Source organism: Morus notabilis, unplaced genomic scaffold (assembly GCF_000414095.1).
Source record: "Morus notabilis unplaced genomic scaffold, ASM41409v2 Scaffold577, whole genome shotgun sequence".
Taxonomy (NCBI): Eukaryota; Viridiplantae; Streptophyta; class Magnoliopsida; order Rosales; family Moraceae; genus Morus; species Morus notabilis.
Window position 1 is genome coordinate 34,200 of NW_010357321.1, and position 14,278 is coordinate 48,477.

Consider the following 14,278-nt stretch of genomic DNA (forward strand, 5'->3'; position numbering starts at 1 on the left):
AAAACTTAAACGATTCTTGCGATTTTATTTAAATTGTGAACTCAAAGTTGAAATGTTGTAAGGAAAGGCATATATAATTTTAGTACGTCCTTGAGAACCTAATGAATAAAACCTATCCAAATGAGAAAAAAATATGAAAAAACAACAGATTGTCAGTTTAGGTAATTAAAGTACTGATAATTAGCTAGAATCATTTATGATATATAGTGAATTTCTATGAGACATCACTGCAGGTTTTTTTTTTTTTTTTTTTTTTTCCTTTAATTGAAGTATCATTGTAGTTACAGATCGCAACATAATTCTAAGAAAAATATTTGGTTGTTGAACCAAGCTCTGTATCAGTTTTGTTAAAAGAAACAAATAAATTTTGTACAACTAAAGTGGTTTTAATTGATTTACATGTGTAGAGTATAAAAGTTAAATAAAAGAAACAGAATCATACGAGAATGCATCTACACTAAGAACATTTTCCAATTAGTAGACAAAATTAAATGACTAATTCAGTAAAGGGATACTAAATTATATGAACCCAGTAAGCAAATTATAATCCAATGGGTATTTGAACCCTAAAATACCAGTTTTTAAAGGCATTTGAAGAAAATAAATATTTTTTAATTGACAATAACATTTAGAATAAATGTTTAAAATAAAGAAGAAATTAGAGGTCATTTTTTACTATTATCCCCTCTTGCCATACTCTGAAAATAAAACATAAACAAAAAAATAATAATAAAAAACTTAGTAAGAATTAAATATCAAGAAGTAAAGAAGAAATAGAATTTAAAAAGACATTAAATAAGTATATATCCTAAACCAAAGCAATTGTTGAGTTTATTGATAAGATGCATATACTTTGACTGGGGGCATCCTCTGAACCACAACCTAGTGACAAAGGCTACAAATACTTGGTAAAAACCCACATTCCTAAAAAATTCCAATTAACTAATCCACTAACATTTATCGGAAATGATACAAAAAGAAAAGAGGATATGAATCCTCAATTTAAGCAACTCTAAGGTGAAAAATTCCCCGACTATCTCAATAAGCTATGCTCATTGATGAAAACATATTTATATTAGCATATTTGTCTTCTCTAACAATAAAAAAGAACTGTATAGAATTTTAAAAATTACTCTCTCAATCATTCATTAGTTTTCAACAGCCAAAAGAGAGTAAAAAAATCTTTTTTTTTTTTTTTTGAATGATACAGCAAAAACACTTTAGTCCAAAAAGTATATATGGAATAAGTGCTTAAGGTGATTATCTTGGTCATCCTGTAAAAAAGCAATTTTTTTAAAAGTAGATTAAATTATGGGTTATTTTTATCAACAACACTTGGAGATATATGAATATTCTTTTTGAGAAATAGCCAATCCAATATTTTTGAAAAATCGCTTTTGACTAAGCTTCCGATTCCAAATGGAATATAACATGAGTATGATACATAAGCGTGACGTGAAAGTGTTTTAAAAGGGATAAGGTAAAAAAAAAAAAAAAAAAAAAAAAAGGCTAAGTTTCAAGATAAATAAAAGGGGAAAAAAAATCAGAGAAGAATCAATATCTTTTATTTTAGATCTATTTTTTCTTTTCTTTCTCATAACTTCTTTTTATTCAAAACTATGTACTTTTTAAAACCATTTTATCCTTCTAAAAAAAGTTATTTTATTACCAAAAGAGTAAAAGGTTATATACTTCAAAATGTCAAGAAAGCTAGACCTTTAAAAATTAATGTGAAGAGTCAAAGTGAAACTAGTGAAAATTTAAAAAAGCTAGACCTTTAAAAATTAACGTGAAGAGGCAAAGTGAAATTAGTGAACATTCTTGGGTGGACAAGTGAGCTTCCGCATGCAATATAGTTTACTTTTGAAAATTGACAGTGTTTGTCAAGCAAGATATGTTGTCAACAACTTAGAAAATAACAGTAACTATTCAAACGACAAGTTTTTACTAGGGTAATAACAAAAATGATAATTTATTCTCCGATCGACAATGGATCTTATAAACAAACAACCGATAAAACAACACCAAATTCAAGACAATTTATCGTATATAAGACATCAAAATAAAAGGAAAATATCATAAATGATAACATATCCCAACACAAAAAAATTACAAACGACAATGCATCACAAAAACAATAAAAAAAACAAAAAAAAAAAACAACAACAATAACATAATAAAAACAACAGGACGAAAACAAAAATATGTAGCTTTGTTGACTTTTTTTTTTTTTTCTTTTTGAAAATGAGTTCTTTAAAGTCTACGCTCTTTCTCAAACTCTCGGTTTTTTATTTATTTATTTGTCATATTATTACATGTTGCAAATGTGTTGGATGTTTCCCTTTCGTATTCCCTCATTTAAGAAAGAACATAAACAAAAAAGAAAGTCTAATTACCAACTATTTAAAATGAAGAAGTCATAAATGTGAATACATAAAATAAATAAAAAAATAGTAGTCTACTAGAACCTCTTGCTAGTTACACTTCAATATACAAATAAATTCAGTACAATATCCCAATATAAATGGTGATCAAAATGAAAATGGTAATCATTAATTTATTTGCAAACGGTGCAAAGTTAAATAACAAAGAATGATAAAATGCAAAAGTAAAATAACAAAGAATGATAAAAACATGCATCTAAATAAGATGTAACCAAAACATAAACTGATAGAGCAAACAATATTACCAAATGTTTTCCAAATTTTATCTATCAATTGGATCAATATTTTCATGCAATACAGTGAAAAGCGTAACTATCTCAACTCAAAAATCTATACAGTAAACAATATGTTCTAATCAATAGACAAAATTAGCAAACTGGTCTTGGAGAATATGAAAAGTACGTATAAAGAACATGTTCCAATCAATAGACAATTCACAAACTGATCAAATGACTGAAAAATAATAATAAGGGATACTGAAATATGTGAAGCCTATGAGCAAACAATTAATCCAATGGGTATTTGACCCTGAAATACTAATCCTCAAAGGCATTTTAAGGAAATAAAGTCCTTAAGTGACAATGATGAATTCATTTATAGTACCAACAATTGAAAAGGAATTGACTCTTCGTAACCCCTCATTTTGGAATGTATAAACACAAATTCACAAACTGATCAAATGACTGAAAAATAATAATAAGGGATACTGAAATATGTGAAGCCTATGAGCAAACAATTAATCCAATGGGTATTTGACCCTGAAATACTAATCCTCAAAGGCATTTTAAGGAAATAAAGTCTTTAAGTGACAATGATGAATTCATTTCTAGTACCAACAATTGAAAAGGAATTGACTCTTCGTAACCCCTCATATTTTGGAATGTATAAACACAAACAAAAATTAAAAAGAACCTAGTAAGATCTAAATATCAAGAAATAAACAATAAATAGAAATTGAAAAGGACAATTGAAATCAATTACATACACTATACAAAAATAACAATTGAGTAATTGACTAGCGTAGAAAAATAGGACTACAACCTAGTCAAACTTTAATAGACAAATAGGTTCAGTAAAGTGGACAAATACAAATGGCAATATGAATAAGAAAAATCAAGCCAATACATACACTGAAAGAAAAAAAAAAGAAAAAAAAAAGAAGAAAGAAAGAAAGTAGTCTTGTAAGTAAATAACAAAGAAACATAGAAGAATATAACCTCCACGCTTATCAGATTTTGGTTGACAAATAAGTTGATTTACTCGTGCAGCAAGTACAAGTTAAATAGAAAAAAAAATACTTCACAAGATAATGCATCTGCATTGCAGATAGTAAAAGAAGAAAAAAAAACAAAGTCATCAAATGTATTTGGCGAAATTTATACATCAACTGTAGTGAGGAACATGCTCCAATTAGTTGATAAATTTTGATAACTAATTCGATGACTATGAATACTAATAACAAGGGATACATGGAGCCAGTAAAGAAACAGTGAATCTAATGGGTATTTGAACCCTAAAATACAAATCCTCAAAAGCACTTAAGAAAACAAATAGTTTTTAATTCAGACTAACATTAAGAATATGTCTAAAACAAAGAAGAAATTAGAGGTCCTTTTTTTTTATTTTTTTTTATTACCTCATCTTGCTATCGTTTGAAAATGAATATGATGTTTGCCTTTTGGTAACACCTCATTTTAGAAAGTATAAACATAAACAAAAAATAAATAAATCAATAAATAAATAACTTAGTAAGATCTAAATATCAAGAAGTAAACAATAAATATAATTTGTAAAAGACAAATGAAACCAGTACATACACTAAATGAGAATAACAGATGAGTTAATTGGAGAAAAGGGTTTGTCTTGCTCACCTATGTAAAATGTGTAGGCTCATTTGTCCATTCTTCTGTGCTGCTCCAAACAAAGATAAACTAGAATCATGCGATTGAAGAACAATAGGAAAAAAGAAAATAATATACTAAATTTTCCTTGTTGCTAAAAAATTAGAAAAATAAAAAAACAAAAAACCCTTTCCAAAATAGAATTAAAACTTTATTTATATCTAGGTGGACAAAATTTCAATTTAAACTCAACGCTACATCTCGCATAGTCTTATCAGATATAAATCAACCTCCATAAACAATCTTTTAAAAACGGAAAAAAAAAAAACCAAATTCTACTATAAAAGTAAATCGGTCGTTCATATTTCCCAAAAACCAATTTTTTTTTTTTTTTAATGAGAAATCCTCGTAGCAAAATCGAAAATAAGTAGGTCTAAGAATACAACACAGTAACATCAAAGAGTCTAAAGACGTCTATCTTCCTGTAACATCCTGCCAATTCATATATATAGCAACCTAGTCAAAATTTTTTTAACAACCTAGTCAAAATTTTTTTAACAACCTAGTCAAATTAAAAAAGGCTAAAATGCATATAAGCATTCTTCTCTAATGTGAACTGAACATTATGTATGGAAGTTATAAAATTGGAAAGAGAAGAAAACACCAACCTGTCGAGTGGTTTTGTAAAAGACAATACTACTTTGATCTTTCATAGTTAGCAGTAGGAATGAATGTTTTCTATGATAGAACCCTCCGTTGAAATTTTAGTGCCGTGTCATAATTCAACAAAAATCAAGCAAGAAAACATGTGACTTAAAAATTTCATTTAGTGATAGCCACCACTAGACTACATTTGTGTCTTTCTAAAATCCTAAAAGTTCTTCGTACAATTCAGTCTCAAGTATCAACTAGAAGTAGAATAGAAAAGAACATTCAATAAAACTAAGATGAACTTTTAGGGGAAAAAATAAAAAAATTACCACATCCCTCTACAAAAAAAAAAAGAAGCATAGAATCAATTGCCTTAGTGCGCATTACTAGTAGAAGAAATATAATACAATTATTGAATCCGTATATAAACTTGAACTTTACCCATTTGTTCTATGAAACATGATCATTGAAGTTAACTATATGGCTGGAGAAGAAAGAAAAAAAAATACTAACTAGTCAAATGAATTTGTTAAAACGCATATTTGTCTTGAGCTTTGTACTAGGCAGTGGAACTCTACCAAACCTATCAAAACCAATTCTATTTAAACTAGAAAGAGCAAGCATGGTCACGGCATTTATTTTTTACTGCTTACATGATAATGATGCCAGTACACCATCAGTTTCTAGCAAAAAGTAAGAGAGAAAAAAATAATAAGAAAAGTACACCATTCTTTTTCTATTTCATCAACCAATTTCTCCCTCCTTTTTCCCTGTTCTTTGCTTTCTTTTTTTCCTCCTCACACTCGCTTGTTTTCATTCTTTATAGTATCTTCTATTTCCACTCTTTTTTTCTCTTTTCTTGTTCTCACAGCAAAAAAGGGAAACAGCAATCCCACCAAGCCTCTCCTTTATTTAGCTGAAACAGCACAAGCAGCGTCGCAATGAAGAAATAAAACAACACCTTGAAAAGCAAAGAACACAATATGCAAGTAGAAAAATAAAACCATCTGTCAGTAAATTAGGAATGTATAGCTATCCTAATTCTGTCCAAATATAGAGGAATGATGAGGATTGATAGCTAAAGTCAAGGGATTAGAATATTAGGCAGTTTCCGTTTATTTTGATTTGTTTACTTATTTGTTTTACTTTCCTTATTTTGCTATTCTCTGGCTCATCTATATAAGGAGGCCGGTTTATGTAAGAATTAGAAGAGAAATAAAAGTGCTCAATTCTCTCCTAAAATACCTTCATGGTATCAGAGCCACGGCTCTAAAATTATTCTACCCTAGATGAATTACAAGCGGGCGATGATTGGTTCAAGTGGTGCTACGGCTGAAGATGCACAGTCACAGAACACAGTTCCGGTGACCAGTGGAGGAGGTACAACCAGCAGCGGAGGAACAACCAGTAGTGGTGAAAATTTTCTGGGTTCGAATATACCTTTCCAACTAACAAACCATTGGCTGAATGGTCAAGAGACTATCTAGAATGGGCTCAATCTGTGAAATTGGCGATTGATGGCAGAGGGAAGCTTGGCCATTTGACTGGAGAAACAACCATGCCGGCTGCAGGAGATCCGAAGATGGCGTCATGGAGGTCAGAAAACTCTCTAGTCATTGCATGGTTAATCAATTCAATGGAGCCAGCCATTGGAAAACCACACATGTTTCTGCCGACAGCCAAAGATGTGTGGGATGCAGTTCGTGAGATGTATTCCGACATCGAAAATTCTTCTCAAATTTTTGAACTGAAAACAGAGTTGTGGAAAGCCAAACAAGGGGACCGGAATGTTACTATGTTTTATAATGAAATTGTATCCTTGTGGCAGGAATTGGATCTTTGCTATGAAGATGATTGGGAGTGTCCTAATGACAGTATCCGACACAACAAAAGGGAAGAAAATGATCGTGTTTATGTTTTCTTGGCAGGGTTTGAATCAAGAACTTGACGAAGTTAGAGGCCGAATATTGGGAAGAAAATCACTGCCCTCTATCCGTGCAGTGTTCTCTGAAGTTAGGAGAGAAGAGATGAGGCGGGAGGTGATGATTGGGAAACCCGAACCAGAGGAAGAAAAATCAGCACTCCTGTCCCGAGAAGTTGAGGCTGATGGAGACAAGAAGAATGGCAAAACAAGGCCTTGGTGTGATCACTGTAAGCGGCCATGGCACACTCGAGTTGAAAAATTCATGGAAAGCCGAACAAATGGAAGAAGAAACCACTGGGAGATGAGCGTGGTTTCCATGCCATCAGGGCTTGAAACTACCTCTGGAACGCAGCCATTCACAAAGGAACAGTTAGAGCAAATCTGTAAACTTCTTCAATCCCAAAGTGTCCCTAATTCCAATCCTTCTTGTTCTCTGGTTCAGAAAGGTAGTCTTCTAGTCGCGTCTTGTTTTAGTGTCAATTCAAATGATTTGTGGATAATTGACTCTGGTGCAACAGATCATATAACCGGTTTCTCTAAAATGTTCTCAGCCTATAGTCCGTGTGCAAGAAATCAAAAAGTAAAAATCGCAGATGGTTCTTTCTTTGCCGTAGCCGGGAAAGGATCAATTGTGATTTCTCCCTGTTTTACACTCCACAATGTTCTTCATGTTCCCAAGTTATATTATAACCTATTGTCAGTCAGTAAACTAACAATGGATCAAAACTGTCTTGCTAATTTTTCTTCATCTGGATGTAAATTTCAGGATTTGACTACGGGGAAGATGATTGGCAATGCTAGGCAAGTTGGAGGTCTCTATTTCTTCGAAGATGGATATGACTTGAACAGGCAATCCCAGAAGACTTGTCTCAATTCTATTTCAGTTCTTAGAGAGAATGAAATTCTGTTATGGCATTTTAGATTAGGACATCCAAGTTTCTATTATATGAGACATCTGTTTCCTAAACTTTTTATGAATAAAAATCCATCTTTTTTTCAGTGTGAAATTTGTGAAATTGCCAAACATCGCCGAGTATCCTTTCCAGCACAACCTTATAAGGCCACAGAACCATTCACTATGATTCATAGTGATGTGTGGGGGCCTTCAAGAATTAAAACGAAAACTGGAAAAAGGTGGTTCATAACCTTCATTGATGATCATACTCGGGTTACATGGGTATTTCTTCTTAATGAAAAATCCGATGCTGAAAATGTGTTCAAATCTTTTTACAAAATGATTCAAACCCAAATTAAGATTTTCAGAAGTGACAATGGTAAAGCGTATTTCAACCAGATCTTAGGAGGTTTTTTTGTTGAGAAAGGTATTGTCCACCAAAGTTCATGCAATAATACTCCCCAACAAAACGGGGTAGCAGAGAGGAAAAATAAACATCTTTTAGAGGTTGCACGGTCTTTAATGTTTTCCACAAAGGTTCCTAAATACTTATGGGGTGAGGCTATTCTTACTTCTACATATCTGATCAATCGGATGCCTTCAAAAGTTTTAAACTTTGAAACCCCTTTGAATTACTTTAAGACGTGCTTTCCTTCCTCTCGGCTATCCTATGATCTCCCACTTAGAGTGTTTGGGTGCACAAGATTCGTCCATGTCCATGATAATAATAGGGGAAAACTTGATCCTAGAGCAAAAAAAATGTGCCTTTGTTGGTTATCCTTCAACTCAGAAAGGATACAAGTGTTTTGATCCCATATCCCAAAATTTTTTCATTTCTATGGATGTAACCTTCTTTGAAGATAAACCATTTTTCAACATGCCTCATCTTCAGGGGGGGACATCTAGGGAAGATTCGGATTCCACCTTTGGTTGTTTATTAGATGATTTTTTATCTAATGCTAATGCTCATAACAATGAACCTGAGAATGGTAAAGATACGCTTCATGATTCTATCTCAAAAACGTGTGATGTCTCAAATAATGGAAACAAGGATTGTTCTTCTATGCCTTCAGAAAATCAGACTCAGGAAGGGATTGAGATGTGTGCGAGACAAGGTGGTAACCGTTATAAAGGGATTGTCTATTCAAGGAAGTATCCGGAACGACAGAAAATGACCAACTTGCAGCATAATCAAGAAACTAACCCAAGGGCAAAATCCTGAGATTGAAGGTCAGTCAGGTAATTCTCAGTCTGAGTCAAGTCCTTTTGAGTCTGAGTCTTCTGAACCAGCTATCATATCAGAGTCTGATGAAAATCTAGATTTGCCTATTTAGGAAGGGAACTAGAACGTGTACCAAATACCCGTTGTATAATTATCTGTCCTATCAGAGTCTGTCTCCATCATTCTGTGCTTTTACTTCCAAAGTGTCTTGTGTTGTTGTTCCTAAGAATATACAGGAGGCTCTAGGTATTCCTGAATGGAGGGAGGCGGTCCTTGAGGAGATGAGAGCTCATGAGAAAAATAGGACATGGGAGAAAGTGGAACTTCCAGAAGGAAAGACACTAGTTGGATGTAAGCGGGTGTTTACTGTGAAGTACAATTCTGATGGGTCACTTGAAAGGTACAAGGCACGATTAGTCGCCAAGGGGTTTACACAGACTTATGGCATCGACTATTCTGAAACTTTTTCACCAGTTGCCAAACTAAATACTGTGAGAGTGTTGCTTTCAATTGCAGTTAACCTGGACTGGTCTCTACATCAACTGGATATCAAGAATGCTTTCCTAAATGGAGATCTAGAAGAGAAAGTCTACATGGAAGCTCCCCCGGGTTTTGTTGAGAGCTTTGGGAAGAAATGTTGCAGGTTGAGGAAGTCACTGTATGGACTCAAACAATCCCCGAAGGCATGGTTCGATAGATTTACGAGGTTTGTAAAAACTCAAGGGTTCTTACAGGGGCAAGCTGATCATACCGTGTTCGTGAAGGTCTCTGCTAAAGGTAGAATTGCAGTTTTAATTGTCTATGTAGATGACATTATTCTCACTGGTGATGACCTCGAGGAAATCTGTAAACTAAAGAAGAGCCTTGCCACCGAATTTGAGACGAAGGATCTAGGACCTCTTAGATACTTCCTTGGACTGGAAATTGCTAGGTCTAAGAAAGGTATAGTAGTTTCCCAACGGAAGTATATCCTAGACCTATTGGAAGAAACAGGAATGAGTGTAAACCATCAGATACTCCTATGGAGTTTAACTCGAAGCTTGGAGAAGTTAAAGGAGTTCCTGTAGACACCGGTCGATACTAACGTTTGGTAGGGAAGTTAATCTATCTGTCTCATACTCGACCAGATATTTCTTTTGCAGTCAGTATGGTGAGTCAATTCATGCATTCTCCCTATGAAGAACACTTGAAAGCAGTCTATAGAATTCTAAGATACTTGAAGGGGACTCCAGGAAAAGGATTACTATTTAACAAAAGTGATCAACAAAAGATTGAAGTCTACACTGATGCATACTGGGCAGGATCTGTGATGGATAGGAGATCTACCTCAGGTTATTGTTCTTTTCTATGGGGAAACTTAGTGACATGGAGGAGTAAGAAGCAAAGTGTTGTGGCTAGGAGTAGTTCTGAAGCCGAATATAGGGGGATGGACCTAGGAATTTGTGAGATTCTTTGGCTAAAGAGAATCCTAGAAGAACTGAACCAACCGGTGGAGCTACCAATGAAGCTATTTTGTGATAATAAGGTAGCAATTAGTATTGCGAATAATCTAGTACAGCATGATCGAACGAAGCACGTGAAGATTGAGAGACACTTTATTAAGGAGAAAGTGAAAAACGGAGTTATCTGCATACCTTTCCTGCCTACAACTCAGCAAATTGCCGATGTCTTCACCAAAAGTCTACTTAGACAAAATTTTGAGTTCTTTGAAAGCAAGTTGGGCATGATAAACATCTATGCACCAACTTGGGGGGGGTGTCAGTAAATTAGGAATGTATGGCTGTCCTAATTCTGTCCAAATATAGAGGAATGATGAGGATTGATAGCTAAAGTCAAGGGATTAGAATATTAGGCAGTTTCCGTTTATTTTGATTTGTTTACTTATTTGTTTTACTTTCCTTATTTTGCTATTCTCTGGCTCATCTATATAAGGAGGCCGGTTTATGTAAGAATTAGAAGAGAAATAAAAGTGCTCAATTCTCTCCTAAAATACCTCCACCATCAATAGGAAAGAACTTGAAGATTGAAGATATAACAATCAATCAAATAAAATTTTCATAAAGATATGAAAAATGAATGCAAGACAAATGAATGCAAATCAAATGTCAAACAATAAATTTCCATGCTTTACGCTATGAAAAATGGTTGCAAACAACAAGAGAATGCACGGGCAAAACAAAAATTAAGAGCAACAATCTGCATAGAATCCTAATGGAAAAGGATAAGAAAACGGTAAAAGAAGGATTTTAGCATAATTGAAAATTAGGATTTCGGGAACAAGCATTTCACCTGCCAAGAGAAGTAGATGGCGAAATTTTGGTGAATGCTGGTCAGAGTGTTGCAATCGAACAAAGCTGGTGAATGGCAAAAGAAAATTTCACTTTCAAAACATAAGAGATCCAAATCACAAATAAAAAATTTAGGCTAAAATTTGTCAAATTAATATCAATTGCTATAAGAATCCCTTCTTTTCTGCCCATAGATACAATTTATATAGTTTATGAAACACAAGTGCAAGAAACAACAAAACAAATAATTTAAAAAAAATAAAAAATAAAATCTTTATTGAAGTAGAATTCGTACATCATCCACAACACTTTCAAGTTGAAGCCAGAATCCACATTCACAAAAGAACCTTTTTCATGAAACAAAGATCTTGACACTGAACATATCAAAATGCTAAGAAATAGCAACAAAAACAAAAACAAACACAAAATACTAACCGCGAATGAAAGCTTCCAAAATATGGCCAACCCAAAAATCAACTTGCACAGTTTCTTGAAAACACCAGCAAATTTAGCTGTGGAGAGAGAGAGAGAGAGAGAGGTGAACTTACATCTGCATACAACCAAGTAATGGAGAAACTAGTTTCAAACCCCACCAAATGGAGAAAAGCAAAAGACAGATCAAACGCTCATCCCTTTTTTTGAAAATCAAACCCTGAGCTTTATTAGGGACCAGATCCCATGGCAAACATTAGCCAACCATGTTGAGGAAGCATTTAACATGACCACCTAGAAGTATTCAAACCAAACAACAAACAACGAAAATAAGATTATGCCAATAGGACTCTGGACATACTTCAATGAGATGAAGAAGTTTCAGTAAGAGGACAAAAAAAAGAAAAAGAAGGAAAAAAAAATTTAAAAAAAAAAAAAAAAAGACATTTGATTAGGCACATTCCTTCTAAATGTGAACAGAGAAAACCTTAAATTTTAGCATTCTACAAGAGTCCATAAATTAGAAGGAGTGGTAATTTTCAATTAGAAATTAACATTCAGCCCTTTTCGAAACCTCCATCAAAATAAACAAAACCCACACTCTTCAACCCACCAAAGACAGATCCTTTTTTTTTCCTTCCCTGAACCACTCCCAGAAAAAGGAACCTGGGCTATATGAATTCAGCATTGCCAAAAGATCCACAGCAAAGAAAATCGAATAAAAATTATAACGGGAAACCCCGATAATTAAAACATCAGAGGCAAAAAACAAAGCTCTCAAAAGGATAACCTTTTTCAAGAAACAAAGATTCCAAAACAAAATGCTAAGAAATAGAAAAAAAAAAACAAAACAAAAAGAAAAGTCTAACCGCGAATGAAAGCTTCCAAAATATGGCCAACCCAAAAATCAACTTGCACAATTTCTTAAAAACACCAGAAAATGTAGCTGTGGAGAGGGAGGGGGAGAGAGAGAGGTGAACTTACATCTGCATACAACCAAGTAATGGAGAAACTAGTTTCAAACCCCAGCAATGAAGAAAAGCAAAAGACAGAGATCAAACGCTCATCCCTTTTTTTGAAAATCAAACCCTGAGCTTTATTAGGGATCCGGTCCCATGGCAAACATTAGCCAACCATGTTGAGGAAGCATTTAACATGACCACCTAGAAGTATTCAAACCAAACAACAAACAACGGTAATAAGATTATGCCAATAGGACTCTGGACATACTTCAGTGAGATGAAGAAGTTGCAGTAAGCGGACAAAAAAAAGGAAAAGGAAAAAAAATTAAAAAAAAAGGACATTTGATTAGGCACATACCTTCTAAATGTCAACAGAGAGAACCTCAAATTTTAGCACTCTACAACAGTCCATAAATTAGTAGGAGTGGTAATTTTATATTAGAAATTAACAACCAGCCCTTTTAGAAACCTCCATTAAAATAAACAAAACCCACACTCTTCAACCCACCAAAGACAAATCCCATTTTTTTTCCTTGCCTGAGCCACTCCCAGAAAAAGGAACCTGGGCTATATGAATTCAGCATTGCCCAAAGATCCACAACAAAGAAAATAGAATAAAAAGTATAATGGGAAAACCCGATACTTAAAACATCAAAGGAAAAAAACAAAGCTCTCAAAAGGAGAACTTTTTTCATGAAACAAAGATCTTGACACTGAACATATCAAAATGCTAAGAAATAGCAAAAAATAAATAAATAAAAACAAAATACTAACCGCGAATGAAAGCTTCCAAAATATGGCCAACCAAAAAATCAACTTGCACAGTTTCTTGAAAACACCAGCAAATGTAACTATGGATAGGGAGAGAGAGAGAGAGAGAGGAGCACATACATCTGCATAAGAGTATGATATGATCTTGCATGTATCTATGCTCCAAAATATGTTGCAGACCATTCTCTGCAAGTTCTAAGATATGAAGAGTTACAATTAAAAAAGGACATGACAAATGATGAACGACCAAAACAGATTCTTCATTGACAAGAAAACGAGCTAATTAATAAATAGAAAGATTTCAGTAGTCAAGGTCCTATGAAATTCATTTAATTGATTCCAACCAAAAAAAAAAAAAAATCGTTGAAAAAAGTCATTGAAGGTGGTGGTAGGCATATAAGCACTTTTTTACTTTTTTTCTCTTTTAGTGGGAGAATTATAGAAAGAAAAAAAAAAAAAAAAAAAAAAAAAAAAAAAAAAAAAAAAAAACAGAAATAATATTTTCAAGCCTTATTTTCACAAATACCCCAAACTATGTACCTTAGTTTAAAATGTCTCTTGATTTTTTAAAATAGTTCAAAAGACCCTTCGAAATATAAAAAAAGTTCCATAACGCCCCATCTATCCATTTCCGTCTATAATTCTAATGATTATACTGATATGGCATATATTAGAAGTATAAAATATGTATTTTAAAATAAAAAAATCTTTATTATAAAAAATATTAATAAAAAACTAACATTTAATAAAATTATTAAATAAGGCTTTAAGTAAAAATCATTAGAAACCTCCACAGACCCTTTTAGAAACCTCCATCAAAATAAACAAAACCCACACTCTTCAACCCA

The 14,278-nt window shown here is 33.2% G+C and overlaps 1 long non-coding RNA gene across 1 annotated transcript; it reads right to left on the reverse strand.

Annotated features, from left to right (window-relative positions):
- Positions 1-683: 683 nt before the first annotated feature.
- LOC112092347 lies at positions 684-11,300 on the reverse strand. Its single transcript, XR_002902546.1, has 3 exons — positions 11,267-11,300; positions 4,316-4,355; positions 684-698 (listed from the first exon to the last, which is right to left on the reverse strand). It is a non-coding gene; the product is annotated as an uncharacterized LOC112092347 (long non-coding RNA).
- Positions 11,301-14,278: the final 2,978 nt, after the last annotated feature.